The sequence below is a fragment of the Heterocephalus glaber genome, unplaced genomic scaffold, assembly GCF_053883595.1.
Source record: "Heterocephalus glaber isolate CG9 unplaced genomic scaffold, H.glaber_assembly_v1.0 deba00001688, whole genome shotgun sequence".
Lineage (NCBI taxonomy): Eukaryota > Metazoa > Chordata > Mammalia > Rodentia > Bathyergidae > Heterocephalus > Heterocephalus glaber.
In genome coordinates, this window is record NW_028258413.1 from 966821 (window position 1) to 992293 (window position 25473).

Genomic DNA, 25473 nt, shown 5'->3' on the forward strand with positions numbered 1-25473 from the left:
GGAATGTTCCACGCACTGGTTTATATCTTGCCTGAGTCCGTCACCTGGCAGGAGGAGGGCTGTGTGTATCACCAGGAGTTTAGCAGATGCCTGCCAGCCTACTGGTCTGCAAGCCAGGTTGCTGTGGACACGATGCATTCTTTCCCATCACACACCTCTCCCTGGCCAACATGGCCCTCTGTACAGCTGTTGGCAGTGGCTGCCCCCTGTTGAGCAACTGCCCAGTGTCACTCTGGGTCCCTATCCAGTGCTGTGACCACCTATTGCAGTCAGACACTCCTTCAAATGGACATTTGTGCAAATCATAATCTCCTTAGGACTTTGGCCCTGAGAAAGCTGTGGAGAAGCAGAGAAAGCAGTTTTCAGACAGTCACGGAGGCTACCTTTGGCCTGGCCGGGCCTGAAAGTTTTTCCAGTACAAAAAAACCTTGATGACAGATAGAAGAAAATAAGATTGGAAAGGCATAGAGAGACATGAGTTTAAACATGCAGGAAAATGTCAGACTGACTAGGGCTGAGGACTGATGGCTGCAAGCTTGTTTTGCAGCTCCCCATGCTTTTGTGAATACTTCAACAATTGAACAAGAGTGGTGGGCACTGAGGCTCTTTGGAATCTACCTTTAATCCATCATAACAAAATACTTTAAGTACATTAATTTATTGGATTCTGGCAATAAACCAGTGAAGCAAGGTTTAGGGTTAATTCCTTCAGAGTAGGGTCTGTGTCCATATTTGCTCATAACTGAATCCCTAGTTACCAGCCCAATGCCTGGCATTTAGTATATGATTAAGAAATATTTGTTGAATAAAAACCCAATGAATAATGAATGCTTTTGTAACTTGGAGAAGTCTCAGCAGGTAAAGTGGTTTATTCATAGTGAAATCATTCACAAAAGACCTAGCATGTGAATTGAGGTTACTGATAGCTAGCCTTGTGTCATGTACAGTGTTTCAAGTTAGCCACCCTTCTTTCTTCCTTATTCGCAAAGCCTATTATGCCTTTAACTACTGGCTTTGATTGGAATCATTAATAAGAAGAGAGGACATGAACTTGTGCCTAGTATTTTTCTATAATTATCAGAAACATCTTGAGAACACAAATTTAATGATTTTATGTTTTTTGTTGTTTGGTATATATGAGAATGGCATTAACTTTCTTATTGGATTGACAATTTTATGAATTAAAAATTTAGGAAGAAGAGCTAGTTCACCAGGTAAGTAGGATGGCTGCCTCGAAGGTGGGAAGACTTGATAGTCCTTCCCAATACTAGTATTATGTCTAGTGTAGTTGCCTTATGAGTCCTTGATTGAATAGAAAGAGAGCAAGCTGTCCTACCTTCTCTATTCCTGCCATTGTTCTAGCATTTCCTTTTTCTTCTAATGTCTTGACTCTGATATCAGGGTATCACCCCGAGCACAAATACCAAGCCCACCAAGGACAAAAGCACACGATACAGCCCTTCTGAGTTTTAAAGCAGTTTCACAACACACGTTTATGTTTCTTTCTCAATGAGGTAAATTAGATTTACAGATGAGACAACTGAAGTAGAAAGAGCGAGGTGATACCATCCAAGTTCATAAAACCAACATGTGGCGAAATGATTTGGGCCCAACTCTGATTCCGAGATCAATTTTTCTTCATGGTTCTGGGGACTATCATCAGGTTGGACATGAGAAATTAAAGAGCAGGAGTGAAGTAGTGCTTTTCCTGATCTTATGAGGAGGTTTCATTTGTTGGGCTTTCAACTGGTTTTGAGGCTTTGGATAGGTTATTTTTGTTCAGAGTATGTAGTGCATTCTGAAGTTGTGTTGGGGTTTTAGGCCAAGGTTGGGTTCCAGGTCAAACACAGTGTGTGAGGTTGCCTGCCCTGTACACACTTAGTGATGCATGAGTGTGGACTTCGCAGTGCACCTTCTCCCAGTGTACACGCCAGTGGTAGTCTAGGTGTGTGTCCCTAGGGTCAGCCCCAAACCAAATGGCTCAATGGTTGCAGAAAACATCTGCCTATGTTTGCCAGTTCATTTAAAATACTGTCTTGAGCCATTCAAAACCTCACCTTTGTGGGATCAATGATAGAAATATAGAATATTTTATTTACTATTTCTAATGACAGACACAAAAGATATTATTCTAAAACAGGGCATGACATGAATGTGTACATTCATGGGTCTACGATACAATATTACTATCCTAAATGGAGCTGTAAATAAGGAGATATATTCAGCTGATCATTCATTAACTTATATTAGAAATTTACACAATGGAGAATATGGAAGTCAGTATCTGTTTAGAGTTTTACCAATGGGGCAGAAAATATCTTCAAATGCAGATTTTTGAATGACCCCTGGTCCTCTGTGGGATGCTGGGCCTCTCCTTGCTTTTTCCAGAGCCTGGGAACCACTCGAGTGCCTGATAGTTAAAAGAAAAATGGTTCAGCATTTTTTCTAAAATCAAGTTGTTTAGTTCTCACTTCTCTGATTTTCTATTTGGTATGAATAGTATTTCTTGTGGACGCATTATAAGATTTTAGGCCTAGACAACCAATTATCTTATTAGTAGACAAAGAAACTACAACTCAGAGAAGCTAAAAAGCAGGCATAGAACTAAACCTGAAAGTCAAGTTTACCACTGTTAACCCTGACCTCCCTGAATGGTTCAGTTGCTAATCCTTATTGAAAATTATTTTGAAACATTGGATCACACTAATCCTTTCAAAATCTACTGCTAATTCCTGCTGGTGCCCACACAGCTCACCTCCTCAGCATTGGGGGTGGCTCTACTCTACTGCTAATTCCTTAAACCAAGCATTTTGGGCTTCCAGTTTTTATTTCATCTTTTTATGTTTGTGAATTTTACTTCTTAAGAAGTGCGACCACTTCTCTCAGTGCAGAGGAAGGGGCTTCTGGGTTGCCATTCCACTGCTCCCAGCCCAGAGGAAGGGGCTTCCGGGTCGCCATTCCATTGCTCCCAGCCCAGAGGAGGTGAGCTATGCAGGTGCCAACATCACCCCCACCCCACTCCCGCCTAAATGAGAAGACACGTAAACAAGTCTCAAAACCAGACTTCCAGATCACCTACAGTAACCCCAAAGGGAAATGAGATGGAACACTCTGACACTCAACCACCTGGACTCCCTGAACTAGCAACAAAAGAGGATCTGGAAAAAATGAAATCAGAAATAGTTTCTCTGATAACAGCAGAGTTTGTGCCCATAGTATAAGACATAATTAATAAATCTAGAGAGGACACAGATAAAAAAATAGAGGAGCTGAGGAACATGATGGAATCCCAATATAGGAAACAAATGGAATCCATAAAACAGATACAAATAGATTTCCAGGAGATTAAAAACTCCATCGAAAGTCTACACAACAGAATGAGCCAATGTGAGGACAGAATGTCAGATATAGAAGATAAGATTGCAATTAATGACCAGGAAAAGAAAAATTGCTACAAAATTGTAAGGTATCACGAGAAATCAATCCAGCGGCTGCTAGACGATGCAAAAAAGAATAACATAAGACTGATTGGAGTCAATGAAGAAACAGGAGAGAGTGCAGATGACATAAAAAAACTGTTCACAGAAGTAATGGCAGAAAACTTCCAAAGCAGGGGAAAAGAACTTGACATACAGATAAGTGAGGCATATAGGACTCCAAATAGCCTTGATGAAAAAAAAAATCTACACATAGGCATATAATTGTTAAGATTCTAGAAACCCAACAGAAGAACAAAATTCTACAAGCAGTGAGAGAAAAGAAACAAATCACATACAAAGGAAAGCCCATGAGAATCACAGCAGACTTCTCAACGCAAACCCTCAAGGCAAGAAGAGCTTGGAGTGATGTATTCCAAGCCCTAAAGGAAAACAGCCTCCAACCCAGATTGATGTACCCTGCAAAACTATCTTTCAGAATTGATGGAGAAATAAGATACTTTCATGACAAAGAGCACCTCAGGAACTTCATGAATACCAAACCAGCACTCCAAAAAATTTTAGACAATACCCTAGGAAAAGACAGTGAGGATCACAACCCCAGGAAGCCCAGCAGAATGAATCCATTGGGCGTGACAAATTAAAAGCAAAGAGAGAGAATCCAACAAAAAGAAAAAGTCATGACGAGGCTTTTAAAACTTTTAACTTCATCTCCCTAATGAGTGTATAAGTCAATCTTGTTATTGTACTGATCAGTATTTTTCTGATTCTAGAGTTGCACACCTTTCCTTGTGCTGTACTGGCCTTTTATCATCTTCTTGTGTCTACTTTTTAATTGGGTAGTCTATTAATGAGCTCTAAGAATTCTTTATATATTCTGGTCATAGGTTATATGCATTGTAAATATGGTCTGTTTAAGGACTACTTTTCATTTTAATGATGTCATTTAAAGTTCTAAATTTTGATAGAATCTCATTATTTTTTTTTCTTTTATACATCATGTCTTTTGTATCCTAGGAAATTCTTGCCTACCCTAAATTCATAAACATTTTCCCTTATAATTTCTTCTTAAAGTTTTATACTATTAGTCTTTCATATTTAGGTTCATAGATCCCTTCAAGTTATTTTTATGTATGGAAATAAAGGGTTGAGGTTAATTTTTTATATACAGATACCAGGTGTTCTAGTGCCATTTGCTGAAAACACTATCTTTTCCTCTGCTCTTGAATTGAGTTTATATTCTATAAAATGTTAATGTTAAATAATCTTTCAAAACTCACTGGACCATATAGTGTGGTTCTATTTCTAGATTCTCTGTTTTATTCCAACGATCTATATGTCTTTCCTTACACCAACACTGCCTTGACTACTGTAGCTTTAGAAGAAGTCTTAAAATTAAGTACTAAATGTCTTCCAATACTGCTTTTGTTTTTTATTTTTGTTTTTGTTTTTTTTTTTTTAACTTTTCTAGGTCCCTTGTACTCCTACATAACTTTTAAATTTCAATATCCAATTCTTCATTTATAGCAAATATACATAGACCTGAATTCTTATATATACCTTGGGTTTTCTAATCCTGCTAAATTCAAATACAAGTTCTAGGGGCTCCTAGAGATTTCTTAGTATTTTCTCTGTAGATGATCATTTCATCTACATGTAAAGATTTTGCTTCTACCTTGCCAATCCTATGCTAATTGCATCATTTTATTGCCAGACTATTTTGGTGGGGCCTATGTTTCAAAGTTTAATGGACAGATGAAGAGTAAGCATATCTGCCCTTGTTCCTCACCTTAAGGTGAAAGCATTGTATCTTCTCCACTCATATAAGGCATTCTCACTGGAAGTATGGAGTACATGTCTTTAATCTGTTGAGAAGGTTCTGTTCTACTTCTAGTCTCCTGATAACTTTTACCATGAACAGCTGTGGAATTTAGTCCAATACTTTTTGTCCAACTAGCGACAGGATCATATGGTTTTTTCCTTTCCTCTGTTAAATGATGACTTTTGGGGGTGGATCTTCCAATGCTGAACCAACACTGTCATCCCTATAACAAAACCACTTTCTACATTCTGCCAGATCTGACTTCTAATAGTTTGTTTTGTTAAACAAATTTCTATCTATGTTCATACTTTTTTCTTCTATTATCTTTATCCAGTTTTAGGATTAGCACAATCTTGATTTCCTAAAATGAGGGGAGAAGTGTTCCTTCTTTCTTCTGCTTTAAAAGTTTGATATAATTTATCACTTAAAATGTATATGAGCCTGTTGTTGTCATATAGGTAGGTTTTCAAGCTAGGAATATACTTTCTTCAATAGGTGCTATTCAAATTTTACGTTTCCTCCAGAGTTAGTTTCTTTAATTTGTCTTCCAAGGTACTTCTTAGACGTTGTCAAATTTATTTCAAAACAGATTTTTGAAATATGCTTTCTGTATCCTTTTAAATTCTGTAAAATCTGTGGTAATGTCTCCTAGGTCTTGATATTTTAATTTTAAAAATGTATAATTGATATTGTGTAATAGGATGTAAAGGTCTAAAGGAGCAGGGGAAATGGGAGAGGTAGGGGAAAAGAAAGAAGGGGGAAAAATACGAAAAAAGGAAAAAAATGGAAACAAAATCTTTGCAAATAGGGAAGGGTGGAGGAGGTGAAGGGAGGGCAGGGGAAGGGTAAAAAAAAAAAAAAAGAACCAAGATACTCATGTAATGGTACAAGATCCCAATGATGTATGTAACTGTATTTTATACCTAAAATGTACCAATAAACTTAATGGGGGAAAAAAGAGAGTGTTATTTTTTTTAATGACTCATGTTGAGGGATGTGGTAAAGAGAATATGAGGTGTGAGCAACATATACAGTGAATGTTTAAATTTTTAAAATGTATTATAGTAGAAGATACACTGCCATTTATCCCTCTCAAAATCCTCCCCCTTGCTTTGAACAAACTTATCCTTTTGTTCTCATCACTTTCTGAAGCAGTTCTGGAAGTTCTGTTCCCTGAGTGTCATTATGAGGCATGATCAAAATTACGGTGAATGCTGCTGCAACATGCCATGCAATGAAAAGGCAAGTTTGGAAAAATACTACTGTGTGTCCTCACCCACCTTTGCAGAATCTCACACCATGTGACACATTCTTCCATAAAGTCAAAATGATGATGAAAGAGAAACGTTTTGAATGGTTTCAGAAAAAGGAGGCAGCCATGACAGCACAACTAAAACACAGAAAAAAGGACTCCACAGCTGCTCCAGAAAGTGATGAAAACAATGCAATGAGTGTCTGAAGTGAGAGGAAGGATTTCGAAGGGGATTCATAGCAATATGTCTTTTACTGTGATAATTTTCCAATCATATCTCACATGCGCCGGCACAGGATGCAGCAAATGAGATCAGAGTTGGACTAAGAGGATGTGACTTGGAGGACCAGCACATCACCTACACTGACTCAGAAAATGGTCATTAGAAAAAGTCCCTCTTACAATAGCATCAAAAATAATAAAATAAGAGCAAATATAAGTAGGGAACTAAAAGACTGTATGCTGAAAACTACAAAACATTGATGAGAGAAATTAAAGAAGATATAAGTGTAAAGATATCCCATGGTCATCAACTGGAAGACTTACTATTATTAAAATGTCCATGCTACCTAAGAAATGTACAAATTCAATCTCTTTCCAAATCCCAATGATAAGTGTTAATTTCCAAAACATTCAAGAAACTTCTACAACTTAATAGCAAATATCCTAAAAACTTGCTTGAAAAATAGGAAAAGGACTTGGACAGATGTTTCTCAAAAAACACACACAGCCAACAAATATATGAAGGGATATTCAACATCACTAAGCACGAGGGAAAAGCAAATCAAAAGCACGATGATGTATCACCTCACCCTTGTAGAATGGGTAGTTTAAAACAGACAACAAGGGCTGGGGATGCAGCTCAGTGGCACAGCACCTGCCTGGCAAGTGCAAGGTCCTGAGTTCAATCCCCAGTACCAAAAATAAAAGACAAGTGCTCATGAGGACGTGAAGAAATTGGAAATCTTGGGTAATTTTGGAAAGAACATAAAAAGATGCATCTGCTATGGAAAATAGTCTGGAAATTACTCAGAAAATTAGAAATAAAATTATCATATAACCTAGTAATCCCAGTCCTGAGTATTCACCAAAAGAAGTGACATAAAGACTAAAGAGATGTCAGCACTCTTCTATCCATGGCAGCATAGCCACCATAGCCAAGATCGGAAACAACCTATATGTCCATGAGTGGATAATGGAGTTTAAAAAGTATCTAAAAACATACATATACAAGGTGTGGCCTAAAAATATATTACATTTTAAAATGTTTAAAGTTTACTGCAGTAAAAGATACAGTGTCATTAATCACTTCAAACTGACCCATCTTTCTCACCACTTTTTGAAGCAGCTCCGGAGGCCTCTTTCATGAGTGTTTTCAGTTGTGCTGCTGTGGCCACCTCCGTGTCCCAAATCAATCCAGAACGCTTCCCTTTCATGGTGAGTTTGACCCTGGGGAAGAGCCAGAGGTCACATGGTGCCAGATTGGTGACCAGGGTCAACGAGGACACTGACAGAAACTGCCTTAAAGGTTTGGTGTGGGGGGGTGTTCAAAACTTACAATGAACATTTAAAATTTTGATTATAGTAAAAGATAAATGAAATATTATTCTGCTTTAAAATAAGAAGAAATCCTACAAAGTTGTTGTTGTAGGCAACAACAGGTATCAACTTTGAGAACATTATGCTAAGTGAAATAAGCCGGTCACAGAAGGACACATTCCGAGTCACGGCACTTACGTGTGGTATTAAAACAGTCAAACTCGGCCAGGGATGTAGCTCAGTGGCTCTGCTGCCTGCCTCACAAATGCAAGGACACAAGTTCGATCCCCAGTACCAAATAAATAAATAAATACATACATACATACATACATACATACAGTCAAACTCCTAGAAGCAAAGAATAGAATAGTGGTTGCCAGGAGCCAGGGGGAGGGGAAAACTGAGAGTTGCTAATTAAAATTCTCATTGTGCAAAATGAATAAATTCTAGAGTTCTACAGCATTGTGTTTATAGATAACAACACTGCATTGCACACTTCAGTGCTGTGTTCTTTCCACAATAAAAAAAATAAAGCAAAACAAAACCAGGAAGATTTAAGGAGTTCACAGTATCTTAGTCTATTCAGGCTGCTGTAACAGAATGCCATCGAATCAAATTCCCCGAGTTCGGAGTCTGGGAATTCCAAGATCAAGTTGACACTCCCCACATTCTGTGGCTCACTCCCACGCTCCACTGACTTCCTGCTTGTCTCAGTTCCTTTCCTCACGGCTGAGACAAATACCCAACATACACAACTTAAAAGAGAGGGCTTTGTTCTGGCTCACATTTCCCGAGTTCCAGTCCTTCATCTCCAGTGGCCTGGTAGAAGGGCCTGGCACAGAGGAAAGCTGCTCTCATCATGGCAGCGCTAGGCAGAGAGGAAAGGGAGGAGCAGGAAGGGACACACGACCGGTCATGTCCCAGAGTGACCGCGCCTCCAACCAGCCTCATCTCAAACACCACCTTGAGCCATGGCCCGAGGCCCAGTCACCTTCCAACACTCTGCCCCTGAGCACACTGGCCCTTGGGAGACACCTAGATATAAACCTGAGCACTGGTCAAGGCAGCTTCTCACTGTGAGGGATCCCAGTGGGGCTTGACTTTTGTAAAGCACTAATTCCGTGCATCAGGCTCTACTCTTGTGACCCAAGAGCTTCACCACCAAACAACATGACGGAGGGTAGGTTTCAAAGTATGAAATCGAGGAGAACAAACAGTCTGTAGCAGGAAGTAAGATTATAAGGCAAGACTTGGAAAATGGAGGACAACAAAAATCATTCCAGAAGGGGAAATAACAATCAGTACTACAGCTACCTGTCAGCAAAAGTAGGTCTGGTGAGGGAGTCCGGCCTCCACAGGGCAACTCGGCTGCCACAGCGAGGCCACCGGCACCGCGGACACTGCTCGTGCTGCTGGACAATGCCAGGATCAGTGGGGTGACTTCGCGCCGTCCTTTCACCCTTTTGTCACTTACTCCAGATGTACAGGCCTCCTGGCGGTGCTGTGGTGATGAAATCTGTAACGTGTCCCTAGTTTTTCAGAAGCGGACGTGAACAGGGGAGGAACCTGTTTAAAAACACTAAATGTAGGAAGATGATTTGAATGATGTGGTGCAAGAGATTTACTTTTTCCCTAGCGTCCTTTCTTTTAGAGGATGCTTGCCTTTTATATTAAAATTTCCAGGATATTTGAAGCAGGCAGGACCACGACAACTCCAACAAAGCCAATCAAAATATCTTCCAATCAACACAGGTTCCACATATCAGCACTAGGAGGAAGGGAGATGTTCTCTTTTTCTGTAAAAAAGATGTGCAAGATGAAGTAGATCTTTAGGGCCAAATAATAACCATATTTCCACTGCGCTCTCCCCTTCTGGGTGTGAGGAAAGCAGAGACAATGGGAGCCATGGAGGCAGAGTCCTAAGGACATCTTTCTGACCTAACCTGAAAGTTCTAACTACTCCCATTTAAATTTCCACATATGGAATTTTTTAATGTTTTCTACTTAAGCTGTTCTCAGTTGATTTTCCGTGGTTTACCAAAAAGTCCCAACCTCCCCACAGCAACAGCACATAAATGGGTTGCTACTGTTCTTTCATAATTATCCAGCATAAGCAATGCATTATTCAAGGTACCGAACAATATAAAATATATGCTTAGCATCACAATCCCTTCCACATAGGAATTTGCCACTGGAATTAGGTCATGAAAATGAGAGAGATTCATTTGCCACAAAGGTGAGGTAAATAGAAAAGAACATCGAACTTTGAAATGCTTTTGCTCAGTTTTGTCCTTATCCTTTCAGAACTTTTGCTAGGTTACATCAAGTATGAGAAGGTAAAATAATGTCCATCAACAGGAGGTTGACTAAACATGTATACTTCTAAAGCTAGAGTACTAACAGCAGTAGAACAAATAAGCCACAGCTTTACACAGGCAGCTCAATGACTCTCAAAAACAGTGCTGAGTGGCAAGGTAGTTTCAGAGAAAGATAAAACACATAACAATGTGCCCTTGGACATATACAGGAGCACTGAGGAAACGACAAAAAAGGTACTCAGAGTTCTGGTCTCCCTTGGTAGGAAGAAGGGACATGAATCGAGAGGGGGGTACAGAACTGCTCAAAGGCTATTAGTGTTTAGCGCTTTACCTGGGCTGGGTGAGCACTCGTGTACTGGGTTCCTGCTACTGCACCTCTCTCTCTGGCCCCCGCCTCCTATTATAAAGACCTCAGTGCTTTCACTGAGCCTGACCTATGACCCAGAACAACCTCCTTATCTCAGTGTCCTTCTTAACCATATGTACAAAGTCCCCTCTGCTGTGGCAGTTAAGGAAGTCACTGGTTCTGGGAATTGGGATGTGTAGATCTTGAAGCCAGGGCATTTTCCAATACACCAGCACTTGCTTTGTCCTGTTCGTCTTATATATTTTGTATACATTCATGGTGGATAATCAGCCATCCCCCTTCGGCCTCAGGGCCTCATTCTCTTGCCTCTGGGAATCCCAGCACCTGACAATTCCCAGGTAAGTCCCTCTCCAGAAGTTACCTTTAACCAAAAAGAGCCACCTTGCCCATGGCCACTCTCCTTTGCCAGGGCCTCCCATGTCCAAGACGGGCAGACAGGAGCATAAAGTCCCGGCCCCAAATGCTTAGCTCCATCCCCAGCCAATCCGACTCCTCCCTCTCCCATCCCTGGTAAGCTCCCTGAGCACCAACCTGCTGCAGGGTGGGATTCTTGATCTGAGGTGATACTACTTTACAAATATAGAATATTTCATTCTTTACACTATAAGACCATTTGCCCCACTTCCCCCCCCCCCCCATGAAGTTTATTGGTACATTTTAGGTATAAAATAGTTACATTCATCATTGGGATATTGTACCATTACATGAGTATCTTGGTTCTTATTTTTTCCTCTTCCTCTGCCCTCCCTACAGCGCCTCCACCCTTCCCTATTTCCAAAGATTTTGTTTCCATTTTTTTCCTTTTCTCATATTTTTTCTTTTCCCTTCTTTCCTTTCCCCTACCCCTCCCACTTCCCCTGCTCCTTTAGACCTTTTCTTCCTGTTACACGATATCAATTATACATTTTTAAATTACAATATCAAGATCTAGAAGACATTACCATAGATTTTACAGAATTTAAAAGGATATAGAAAGCATACTACAAAAATCTTTGGAAGACAAATTAATGAAACTGACTCTGGAAGAAATACAAAATTTGAATAGCATCTATTAAAGAAAGTATATTCCTAGCTTGAAAACCTACCTATATGACAACAACAAGCTCATATACATTTTAACTGATAAATTATATCAAACATTTAAAGCAGAAAGAAAAAGCCATATGATCCTGTCAGTAGTTGGAGAAAAAGTATTGGACTAAATTCTACAGCTGTTCATGGTAAAAGCTGCCAGGAGACAAGAAGTAGAACAGAACCTTCTCAACAGATTAAAGACATGTACTCCATACTTCCAGGGAAAATGCCTTATATGAATGGAGAAGATGCTTTCTCCCTAAGGTGGGGAACAAGGGCGGATATGCTTACTCTTCGTCTGTCCATTAAACTTTGAAACATAGGCCCCACCAAAATAGTCTGGCAATAAAATGATGCAATTAGGATAGGATTGGCAAGGTAGAAGTAAAATCTTTATATGTAGACGAAATGATCATCTACAGAGAAAATACTAAGAAATCTCTAGGAGCCCCTAGAACTTGTATTTGAATTTAGCAGGATTAGAAAACACAAGGTATATATAAAAATTCAGGTCTATGTATACTTGCTATAAATGAAGAATTGGATATTGAAATTTAAAAGTTATGTAGGAATACAAAGGACCTAGAAAAGTAAAAAAAAAAAAAAGTGTTGGAAGATGTTTAGTACCTAATTTTAAGTCTTCCTCTAAAGCTACAGTAATCAAGGCAGTGTTGGTGTAAGGAAAGACATATAGATCGTTGGAATAAAACAGAATCTAGAAATAGAACCACACATATATGGTCCAGTGAGTTTTGAAAGATTATTTAACATTAACATTTTATAGAACATAAACTCAATTCAAGAGCAGAGGAAAAGATAGTGTTTTCAGCAAATGGCACTAGAACACCTGGTATCTGTATATAAAAAATTAACCTCAACCCTTTATTTCCATACATAAAAATAACTTGAAGGGATCTATGAACCTAAATATGAAAGACTAATAGTATAAAACTTTAAGAAGAAATTATAAGGGAAAATGTTTATGAATTTAGGGTAGGCAAGAATTTCCTAGGATACAAAAGACATGATGTATAAAAGAAAAAAATAATAATAAATGAGATTCTATCAAAATTTAGAACTTTAAATGACATCATTAAAATGAAAAGTAGTCCTTAAACAGACCATATTTACAATGCATATAACCTATGACCAGAATATATAAAGAATTCTTAGAGCTCATTAATAGACTACCCAATTAAAAAGTAGACACAAGAAGATGATAAAAGGCCAGTACAGCACAAGGAAAGGTGTGCAACTCTAGAATCAGAAAAATACTGATCAGTACAATAACAAGATTGACTTATACACTCATTAGGGAGATGAAGTTAAAAGTTTTAAAAGCCTCGTCATGACTTTTTCTTTTTGTTGGATTCTCTCTCTTTGCTTTTAATTTGTCATGCCCAATGGATTCATTCTGCTGGGCTTCCTGGGGTTGTGATCCTCACTGTCTTTTCCTAGGGTATTGTCTAAAATTTTTTGGAGTGCTGGTTTGGTATTCATGAAGTTCCTGAGGTGCTCTTTGTCATGAAAGTATCTTATTTCTCCATCAATTCTGAAAGATAGTTTTGCAGGGTACATCAATCTGGGTTGGAGGCTGTTTTCCTTTAGGGCTTGGAATACATCACTCCAAGCTCTTCTTGCCTTGAGGGTTTGTGTTGAGAAGTCTGCTGTGATTCTCATGGGCTTTCCTTTGTATGTGATTTGTTTCTTTTCTCTCACTGCTTGTAGAATTCTTCTGTTAGATTTCTGGAATCCTAACTATTATATGCCTATGTGTAGATTTTTTTGATCAAGGCTAGCTGGAGTCCTATATGCCTCACTTATCTGTATGTCAAGTTCTTTTCCCCTGCTTTGGAAGTTTTCTGCCATCACTTCTGTGAACAGTTTTTTTATGTCATCTGCACTCTCTCCTGTTTCTCCATTGACTCCAATCTTATGTTATTCTTCTTTGCATCATCTAGCAGCTGCTGGGTTGATTTCTCATGGTCCCTTACAATTTTGTAGCAATTTTTCTTTTCCTGGTCACTAATTGCAATCTTATCTTCTATATCTGAAATTCTATCCTCACATTGGTTCATTCTGCTGCACAAACTTTCGATGGAGTTTTTAATCTCCTGGAAATCTGTTTGCATCTGTTTCATGGATTCCATTTGTTTCCTATATTGGGATTCCATCATGTTCCTCAGATCCTCTATTTTTTATCTGTGTCCTCTCTAGATTAATTAATCATGTCTTGCACTATGAGCACAATCTTTGCTGTTATCTGAGTAATTATTTCTGATTTCATTTTTCCCAAATCCTCTTTTGTTGCCAGTTCAGAGAGCCCAGATGGTTGAGTATAAGATTGTTCCATCTCATTTCCCTTTGGGGTTGTTGTAGGTGATCTGGAAGTCTGTTTTTGAGGCTTATTTATGTGTCTTCTCACTTCCACGGGGGGAGGGGGAGGAGTGCTTCTGGCACCCATGCAGCTCACCTTCTCTGCCCAAGGAGCGTGGAACGGTGGCAGGGGAGCTTCCTTCTGGGTTCTGGGACTGGCTCACCTTCTCTGCCCTAGGAGCGTGGAATGGTGGTGGGGGGAGCTTCCTTCCAGATGCTGGGACTGCCTCAGCTTCTCTGCCCTAGGAGCACAGAATGGCGGTGGGGGAGCTTCCTTCCAGGTGCTGGGACTGGCTCAGCTTCTCTGCCCTAGGAGCACAGAATGGCGGTGGGGGAGCTTCCTTCCAGGTGCTGGGACTGGCTCAGCTTCTCTGCCCTAGGAGCGTGGAATGGCAGTGGGGGAGCTTCCTTCCGGGTGCTGGGAAAAATAACACTCTTTCCAAGGTCTTTTCTGGTGGTTCATGAACCTATTTGCTCACCTACAACACAGCTCAAAAGTGTGCAGTTACTGCTTTGGGGGGTAATGCTCATCCTTTGGGAGAAGGCAGCAGACAAATAATACTTCTTCCTTCTGAATTTCTGGCAGATAATTCTGGGTGGATTATTCCAGAAACTCCTCAGGAGGTCCTGGTGCAGCCATCATCCACAGTGGAGATGTGATAACACATTTTATTCTTGATTTTTAAATTTAGTTTTGCAGCACTGGAAATTGAGATTGGGATTGAGGCCAGCATCTCATTCAAATTTAGCACATGTTTTGCACTGAGATACATGCCCATCCTTGATCACTGACTTTAAAATAGACTTTTCCACCTTCTTCATGACATTCTGCACCCTCCATCAACCCAGCTTTATGGTATCAACTCCCAAATAAATTTACGTAAGTCCTTATCTCAGGTTCTACCTTCAGGGAAATTTAAACAGATAGCTAAAACCAATTTCTTTATTTGCAACTGAATATGTAGATAATCTCCATGCCAGTGTCCCATTTCTTTAGTAATGGTACCATTAATGTGGATAATTGAAGAACCCGCCTTAAGTAGTGTTTTGAGCATGAAATGGGTTAATACATTTGTTCTGGTTTAGATCTAAAATGTGCACCCCCCAAGTCTCATGTGTTCTGAGGTGGGGCTTTTGGAAGGTCACTGGATCACGGGAGTGCTTTACTCATCAGGGGATTAATCCACTGATGAGTTCATAGTTAAATGTGCTTTGAGGGGATGGGTCCTGCTGAGTAAAGATGAGTTACTGCAGGTGTGACCTGGAAGGCTAAATTCTTATCCCCAGCTCCTCCTCTTTTTCTCTGCTTCCTCGCTGCCATTGGTTGAGCATTTTTTGCTCTACCAAACCTAGCTACTGTGCTGTTTCTGCCTTGGAGCTAACCAACCATGAACTGAACACTCTGAAACTGAGATCCAAAATGAATTTCACTTCCTTTAAGTTGCAGGTGTTAGGAATTTTGTCCCAGCCATTAAAAAGTGACTAATACTACCTGTAAAATATTACCTGGTGTATAGCCATACTATATGTGTTGATTTAAAAATATTATTAGTCAGTTATTGGTTTCAGATTAGGCACTACTTTTTCAGGGAAGGCTTCTCTAACTTCCCTAAGTCACTCAAGACTATTCATACTAGACTGTTTCCCACATTTCCTTCATAGTACTATCACAGAGCTTTACATTTATTTTTGTAATTTTTTTCTAAACCTAGATATCGACCACATAGGAGTTCATTTTATTATTTTAATTAAAATAAGGGTGGAAAGCATCAAATTTATACATATTTTATTGAGGTATAATTAACATACAATAAGCTGCTTATGTTTAAAGTGGACAACTTGAAAAGCCTTGACATAGTGTGCAGAAATATCACCACCAGAAAGCCTATCAAAGTTTTGTGTAGCCTTATTTCCGTGGCTCTCACAGTCTCTAAAAATATTGTTCTTGTTGTTAGAGATGTTTTGGATGCCTTCAAATGCCCGTTGGAGGTTTATAGTATGTTTGGTAAGCAACAGAGTTACCCAGTTTGAAAATAATATAGTGACATAATGAGAGCAGCATTTTGGAGAGCTTAGTCTGGCAGCAGAACCAGAATGGCAGTGGGATTAGATAGCAGCTGTGCTGGGTACTTGGGGAAGGGAAACTGATTAGAGGACCATAGCAGCGCTGTAGACTGGAGAATGAAGGGCAAAACTCAGATGCTGAGCGTGGGCCTGCAAGCGAAGACAAAGTGGAAATGGCACAGAACTTGTCACAGGGTACTGGCTCAGTCCACAGTGAGTTCTGAATTTCAGATCTGAAGACTGGGAGTGGGTGCACCATGAACAGAAATAGTGGATTTGAGACAAGCAGACAGATGGTCTGGGTGCGACGTATGTTCTGAGTTAGGATGTAAATGGCTTTGGTCTGAGATGCAGTGGGGAGTTCATATAGTATGAGTAGGACAAAGCTGAAGACATGGCTGCAGAGCTCAGGGCAGAGGCCACAGCAAGAGACCAGCTTTCAAACAGCTGCAACCATGGCCCACACTTATCCACCCTCCGCTCATAAGCTAAGACTGGGTTTTGCATTTTTAAATCCTGGGGGGAAAAGGGTGTTTCCCAGCCCATTCAAATGAAATAGAACTTAAATCTCAGTGCTCACAGATGGTTTTATTGGAGTGGAGCAATGGTCCTTCGCTGCAGACTGGCTGCTTCCATCCTGCAACAGCGGGCGGAGAAGCTGCGTCAGAGGCTGCATGGCTTGCAAATCCTAAAATAATTCCTGTCTGGCTCTGTACAAAAAAACTTTACCACTATGTACATACGCTGCTAGTTGTCACCTGTAGTCACCCTCCTGTAAGGTCCACAATGGAAGACAAAATGGTAGTAGCTGTATTGAAATAATGTTTTGCTCCTTGTACAAACTGATACATTTTTTAAAAAATTCATTTATTTGTACATTTTAGGTATACAATATGTTTACATTTATCATTGGGTGCTTGTACCTGTACATGATGTATCTTGGTTCTTATTTTTTCCCCATTACCTGTGCGCCCTTCACCCCCTCCACCCTTCCCTATTTACATAGATTTCATTTCCATTTTTTTTTCTTTTCTCATAATTTTTCCTTTCTCTTCTTTCCTTTCTCCTTCCCCTCCCCCCGCCCCCACACCGTTGGACCTTTTAATATTTCAAATTATCAATTATTTGTTTTAATCATTTTAATCCTTATTTACACTTTCAGTTTCTCACGCTAGAGAAACTATTTGGTATTTACACGTGTGTCCTATTTATTTCACTTAAGAAGATGGCCTCAATATGCATCCATTTAGCTATGAATGTCTCTAGTTTCTTGTTCTTTATGGATGAGTAGTACTCCATTTTATAAAAAAACCACATCTTCTTTATCTAGTTTCCAGTTGATGGACACTTGGGCTGTTTCCAAATTTTAGCTGTTACAAACTGTGCCGCTATGAACATGGGTGCATATGTATCACTGTGGTATGATTCTTTTAATTCGTTGGGGAAGATACCCAGCAGGGGAATAGCTGGGTCAAATAGGACCTCTGGCCCTAGTTCTCTGAGGTATCTCCATACTGACTTCCACAGTGGTTGCACCAGTCTGCACTCCCACTAGCAATGGAGAAGTGTTCCTTTCCCCCACACCCCCACCAGCGTTTGTTATAGGTTGATTTCTTGATAGCAGCCATTCTTTCTGGGGTGAGGTGGAATCTCAGGTTTGTTTTCATCTGCATCTCTCGAATGACCAGTAATATTGACCATTTTTTCATATATTTATTTGCTGCTTTTACTTCTTTGTCTGAGAAATATCTGTTCATTTCAGATGCCCATTTTTGAATTGGGTCTTTGAATTTGGGGGGGGGTCTGATTTTTTTCAATTCTTTACACATTCTAGATAGTAGACCTTTGTGTGAGGTACAGCTGCTAAAATTTTCTGCCCACATTGTAGGTTGTCTCTTAGCTCTGTTGGTGGTTTCTCTTGCAGTGCAGAAGCTTTTTAATAAGATGAGATCCCAGTTGTTGATTCTTTCTGCTAGTTCCTGTGCTACTGAGATTTTGTTCATAAAGTCTTTTCCTATGCCAATGTCTTCAAGAGTTCTACCTAACTAATCTTCCAGCAAGTTTAGTGTTTCTGTCTTAATATTTAGATCTTTAATCCACTTCAATCTTAGTTTAGTGCATGGTGATAGGTATGGGTCTAGTTTTAATCTTTGGCAGGTTGAAATCCAGTTTTTCCAACACCATTTATTAAATAGGCTATCTTTCCTCCAATGAGGGTGGTTGGCTCCTTTGTCAAAGATGAGGTGGTTGAGTATGTCTGAAGTTGTTTCTGCATCTTCTAATCTATTCCACTGATCCTTGGGTCTGTTTCTTTGCCAGTACCATGCTGTTTTTTTTTTTTTTTTTATCACAGTAGCTTTGTAGTATAGTTTCAAGTTGGGGATTGTGATACCCCCAGCCATGTCTCTGTTGCCTACAATTCCTTTTGCTATTCTAGGTCTTTTCTGGTTGCAAAAGAATTTTGGATTGTTTTCTCTAGTTCTGTGAAGTATATTGTTGGAATTTCAATTGGCATTGCATTAAATCTATATAGTAATTTTGAAAGTATGGCCATTTTCACCATATTGGTTCTTCTTACCCAGGAACAAGGGATGTCTTTCGATTTTCTTATATCATCTTCGATCTGTTTTTTCAGAGTGCTGTAGTTTTCAGTGTAGAGGTCTTTTGTTTCCTTTGTGAGGTCGATTCCTAGATATCTCATTTTTTTGGATGCTATTGTAAAAGGAATTGTTTCCTGAATTTCTCTCTCAGTGAGTCTGCTATTTGTGTATAAGAAGGCTATTATTTTTTGAGTGTTGACCTTATATCCAGCTACTCGTGATACATTTTAAAAAAATGTATATATAAAAATTTACATTTCACAAACAATATTTGTATCCAACACTTATTTAAGTATTTCGGCACAACCAAACATATTTACAGTTTGAATGAAGAATCAAATTCTAGACCTCAGTGAGCATCAGGTGACGCCAAATGCAGGCTCCTCCACCTGGAGCTGTGAGGTGTGGCAGGAGATGCTGCTGTTCAGCCTCAGGGGGGAGCTGTATCGCAAGTGCGCCATTCACTTCCGGCGAGAGGTCTGGTCTGGTTTCAGAGGAGAGATCCCTGTGCTGGCATCCAGGAACAGGCCTTCGAGCACCGTTCTTCCCCATGCCAGAGGCCACTTGATAGGCAGAGATTGGCTCGATATGCACGAAGAACGAGCGTGCAGAGGGAGGCACTGGACAGTGGTCCGTAAACGAGGACAGCTTTGGCCCTGGCTGAGTGCTTGCCTAGCAGGCACAAGGCCTTGGCTGGGTTCAGTGGCCAGGACCATAAAAAGAAGAAAAGAAAAAGAAAGAAACAAACAAAAAGCACAAAACAGGTCATTACTGTAAAAACAAAATAAGTTCAACTGGAAGCTTGAACATACTTTCTGCTATGGATAAAGTGGATTAATACGATAGATCATTGCTCTTTTTCCCCCTCTGGTACTAGGGATTGAAGCCAGGACCTTTGCACTGAGCTACATCCTCAGTATTTTTTTTTAAAATTGTTTTTTGAGACAGAGTCTCCCTGAATTACTAAGCTGCCCAGGGTGGGCTTGAACTTGGTGATCTTCCTGCGTCAGCCTCCCAAGAGTGCTCGAATTACAGGCGTACACCACCACACCTGATGGTTCTCGTTTTATACCCATATCGATCATTATTCTTCACTTATGTGGCAATTCACCATTGTAGACAATAATAAAACATTTCCAAAATTATCTTTATATTTTACTCTCTGATGAAATTAAGAAGTAGTTATGGTCTTTCTGTGGAATTAGGTGAACACAGAATATTATCAGTAACATTTTAAAAATAAGCTTATTTTATTTAACCTCTCCCCATTTCTGAAGAGCTCATGTTTTGAGGAATAACAATATCATATGTTCAACTTATAGTGGGCAATTATTATATTCTGTGATGATTCTTTAGCCATTTTGCAAAATGGGAGGGAGAAAGGGAGAGAAAGAGAAAAACAGAGAAAGAGGGAGGGAGAGGAAGCTTAGTAGTTTTTGTGTTGGTAGTTTTTGTTTGTTCAATGACATGGGGAAAGAATACCCTGTAAAAATAGACAACTTTATAGAGTTTGAGGTACATAGATTATTTTAGTGACTTGAAATATACTGTAATGTTTTCTACACAATGCTGTTTCCTGTGGTAACTTTTTAGCCTGTGCATTCTGTTGTGATATAAGATGGGATCTGGGATGTCACAAATTGTATGCTTTCTGTTTCAGACATCTTGGTTTTGTGGGGCAAATGGAAAGCAACATGAAAACGGCCAGAAAGTGATTGGAAATGTGCAATGAGACCTGTGGACAAAAGTGAGACCTGAATAATTTTGATTCATAGATCAAAGACTTTGAAGGAATAAAAAGGCGCATAAGCATAGATATAAATGTCCTCAGCAAAATATTAGCTTATCAAATCTAATAATATGAATAAAGGATAATACATTAGCCAAGTTAGATTATCACAGGAATGTAAATTTGGTTTGTGTTAATAATCAGTATAATTTGCCACCAGTAGAAAGGAAAAAACAATCTGGAAAATGTAGAGAAAAGTAACATGGAGAAAATATTTACCATATTAGTAAAAAGGAAAAATTGTGTGATTCAATAGATAAAGAAAAAAAGCATTTGACGAATCTTAGCACACATGCATGATAAAAAATTTTAGCAAGCTAGGAATTGAGATGAACTTTTTCAACCTGATAAAGCAAGTCTCTAAAATACCTTTATCTGTCATACTCAGTTCCTAAAGAGTGATTACTTTCCTGCTAAGATCAAGAGCTAGGTAAGGTGTCCCTGATCAACACTTCTATTAATCTGGAAGCTCTTAGGGAAATAAGGCAAGAAAAAGAAATAATAGGTATGCAATAAAAAATGAGAAATTAGAGACATTTACTGCTAAATGGATGCACATTGAGGCGATACTCTTAAGTGAAATAAATAGGACACACATGTGTAAATACTGAACAGTTTCTCTAATGTGAGAAACTGAAAGTATAAATAAGGACTAAAAGGTATAATAGATAATGTGAAATAGGATGAAAAGGGGCAAAGGGGAAGAGGAAGTGGGAGGGGTAGGGGAAAGGAAAGAAGGGAATGGAATTAATATGAGAAAATGAAAAAAGGAAACAAAGTCTTTGTAAATAGGGAGGGATGGAGGGGTTGAAGGGAGAGCAGGGAAGGGGGAAAAAATAAGAACCAAGAGAGATTATGTGAAGGTGCAAATTTCCAGTGATGAATGTCATTATATTGTGTACCTAAAATGTACCAAGAAAAGGATATACAGTTAAAAAAAATAGGTATTCAAATAGCCACGCATTCCTTATCTTTTTAAAAAAATGACACGATCAGTTACATAGAAAATCTTAATAAATCCACCAATATATCTACTAAGTAAATATACAAAATTTAAGTACAAAAGATCACTGTACAAAATAAACCATATTTCTATTTATACTAACAGTAAGCAGTTCAAAATTGAAATAAACATACTATTTACAAAATCAACTGAAATCATGAAATACTTGTAATACCTCTAAGTCTACTTTACTATTTTTCTCTTTAATCTTCTATTCTTAATCTCTTTACTTATCTTCCATAGACAAGAGAATTAATGCATGTAATATATGTCCTTCAAATACACCCTCCTGATGCTTATTTGGAGATACATTATCTTTTAAACGATGTAAAATGATCTTTGTGTAAGCATCACTGTTTTTATATATTTGATATAACATTATGTCCAGTTCACCCAATTTTTTACAGTCTAGCCAATGAGTTCAGACAACTCAAAACTTACAAAAATAACAAGACTAAATGAATACAGAACCTCAAGAAGTAATTGAGATCTGCCACACTGAAGAAATAAAGATGAGTTTGTTATTTTGTTTCTATTACATACTCAGAAGTTATTTGTTTTCCATTTTTCTTGGGATTAAAGCTATTTCTAAAAATTCTTATTCTAATTCTGCGATGAAATGTGAAATATAACTTTGGTTCTTCCTCTTTTCACTTTCTCAGGATTGTCGGAGAGGAGGCGGGGTGACAAAGGGAACCTGGCCAGCACATCAGGTACTTGTATTTAGCAGGAGCTGCCACCTGCAGGCAACAAAGGAAAACAACAAACTCCCTGGGTCTTTTCTTTTTCAAGGAAATGCATTCGTTACTGTATTTGTTTTAAGATGATCCTTCTCCCTCCTACCCCAACCCCGCTACTCGTCTTCCCTGCGTTTCCTTTGTTCTTAGCTCTCTTAATTCCCAAGTCTTTCACTTACCCTTTTGCCCCTCATCTCTGTCTTCCATTTCAAATCTATCTTCCAATACCCCAACATGCCTGGGACACAATGTCCCAACAAACCAGATTTGGGCTTAGGGATTTAATTTAGGGTTATTTAGTAGGCAAAGAGCCCTAAGTCTTCTCATCCCTAAAATGTTAGACTTCGACCTCCAAAGATTAGGGAGATGCGTTTTGTCTTTCATGATTATCTTTCAAGTCTTAGGTGCAGCTTTTAGAAATATCATTTTAGAGTGAATTCAAGGTAAATCATAACTTCTTTCGTTCTTTTTCTTCCAGTACCGGGAACTCGGGACCTCGTGCCTTTGAGGCAGGCGCGGTGCCACTGAGCCAAACCCCCGGCCGTGTCATAACTTCCTCCACCATTTCTGAAGGGGGTTTGCTGAAGAGTGAACTGACATCATTAATTCGTCCTTAAGGGTCCTTTGTGCTTGAGGCTAATTTTAGTTTTTGTTTATAGTCGGATCACAGCTAACAGTTTTTTAGTGCAAGGCCCCACTGACTTGATTTAAACCGTCTAGTGTCGTTGCTATTATTAATTCTTGATTGGCATTATCTTCACTTCCGGTAAGGGTAACAGTTGTTATCTGGGGCCTGAGGGAAGTGTACTCCTACGTCCTTAATTAGAGTGGAGCAGTAAGAATCAGCCATCTTCTGCTCCGAGGCTGAAAGAAAGAAATCCCCACATCTGAGCCACGGAACCGAGCGCACGCTCCCTTCTCGCTCCCGGCCCAGGCCCAGGGCCCCACGCAGGACGCCTCTTCTCTCCCAGGCCCCCGACTGGGGCGCGGATGTCCAGAGCGGCCGGAGGAGGTGAGGCCGGAAGGCGGCTCAGGCCGGCCGACGACCGCTCTGCCCTCTGCGGACGCGGGCAGTGGGGCGGGGCCCCTCCGGGCCCCCTCGGAGCCCCTGCGGGCTGCCGCGCACGCGGGGGAGCCGGGGAAGCAGCAGCTCCGGGCGGCGCTCGGGGGCTGTCGCGAGCAGGTCCGCGGGTAAAGAGGACTCGCACTGGCACTCGGACGGCAGTTCACACGCTTACCTTACGTCACCCTCCTTCGCTTCAGTACGGTCACCGCACTGTAAAAGTCTGCCGACCGCCACGTCCCTGTCCCTGCGCTGCGCAAGTCCTTGTGGGAGCGCGACGTTTCCTCCCGCAGGGTCCGAGGTCCGGTCCGGTCCGTAGACGAGGGCCGTGGAGTCGGCGCTAGGCGTCCGCCTCTCCGCCGGCCTCGTCCTCGGGTCTCGTCCGGTCCTGGCCGGCGGCGCTGCTCCTCCCGGCGGGGTCGGGGCGCAGACGTCCCGGTCGGTGGTCAGATCAGCAGACCGACTGGCCGACTGGTCGGTGGACGCATCGTCGACTTGCTGGGGGTCTTCGGCTCCTTTTCTGCTGTTCTAGCTGGGCGTTCGTGGTCTTGGTTCAGACTTACCACGCTGTCCAGCTTGGGGCCCACTCTGCCCAAGTCGGGGTGCGCCCCGTCCAGTTCGGCCTGCACCCTCATCAGTTCCCTGCCACTTAGGGCTCTGCTGTCATTCCTTTCGTGTCTGAGGGTTACACATCACTCTTACGATTGTGTTGTACTTAGGTTACAGCACTCTTAAAGTCACAGCACACTTGGGGTTATACAAGTCCATCGTACTCCAAGGTGTTCTCCACAGGGGCCCACCAGCCTCCCTGTGAGCCCGCGAGGCCGCGCCCTGGAAGCTGGCGGCGCCAGAAATCTCGCGAGAGCACCGGGCCAGGGCCCGACGCCTCTGGCCATAAAGGCCTTTTCCCCTCCAGGGCCTGGGCGAATGGTTATGCAGCAGCAGTTGAGTGCATGTTATAGAGTCGACTTCACTGGCACAGCATTTCCTACTGAAATGCTAAATCAATCATTGAAACAACACTTTACTTAAAATTACGAGTGGCCCATGAATGTAGAGAAGGAAGCAAGAAATGAGGGGTTGAGCATGGTTATTCCGTGATCTTCTTGTCCTCTTGCCATTAGACTAACAAATAACCAAATCATTTAGAAGAAAACCCCATAGAACTTAGATCTTTTCATTGGGGTCTGTCCATAGGATACTTAAGTAATTAACAATTTAATAAGTACGGTGTACGCTCAACATTAAAAAATAGCTCTCCTATTAAGAGTAGCCATAATAATGTGTGAGCTACAGCAGCTAATAATGTATAGGGATTGCGGGATTTGTGGGCACACTCTGGGAGATGTATTACAGGGTATTAGCGGTGAGATAGTCATTCTTGTCAACTCAGACACTTAGTGTAATGAGTCTGATTTGGTGTTCAGAACGACTGAATACAGTAAATATTCATTGAACTGTGAAGAAGTTCAATGATAAAAAGTCCAAAAACAGCCAGGCTCACTATGCTACTATCATGAAAGTCTGTGAAAAAAGCATTTTTAAAAATGTCTGTGTCCTGCCACCTCTCCTTCGGTGACAGATTCCAAAATAAAGTGTAAGTAAAAGCATCTCCTTGAGCAGACTTCAGTGTGGTCAAGACAGCATATTAGTTTTTTATGCTGTTTAATAAGCAGTAATTAGGCCATGGTCTCTCGAGGAATAGCCCACGTGATCCTTGTGCCCATGGCTCAATTAATGTGACCAGTTTAATACCCCAACTTTATTTGTTATTTATTTAGGTACCAGGGATCAAACTCAGGACCTCATGCTTGCCAGGCAGGCTCTGTGCTGCTGAGCTAAATCCCTGGCCAGTGATACACTGACTTTAGACATGCAAATCATTAAGACATTTTAAAAAAATCACTGAAATACAATTCACATACTATAAAATTAATGCCTTCAAATTATACAATCTAGCTCTGGGGATTTAGCTCAGTGGTTTCACCGACTGCTGCACAAGCACAAGCTCAAGGAACCGAGTTCGATCCTT

The 25473-nt window shown here is 40.4% G+C and overlaps 1 long non-coding RNA gene across 1 annotated transcript; it reads right to left on the minus strand.

The window, feature by feature from the left end:
* Positions 1 to 1460: 1460 nt before the first annotated feature.
* On the minus strand, positions 1461 to 24275 carry LOC110346254 (uncharacterized). The gene is made up of 5 exons (XR_002390181.2): positions 22558 to 24275; positions 9713 to 9846; positions 9365 to 9629; positions 7845 to 7960; positions 1461 to 2410 (listed from the first exon to the last, which is right to left on the minus strand). It is a non-coding gene; the product is annotated as an uncharacterized LOC110346254 (long non-coding RNA).
* Positions 24276 to 25473: the final 1198 nt, after the last annotated feature.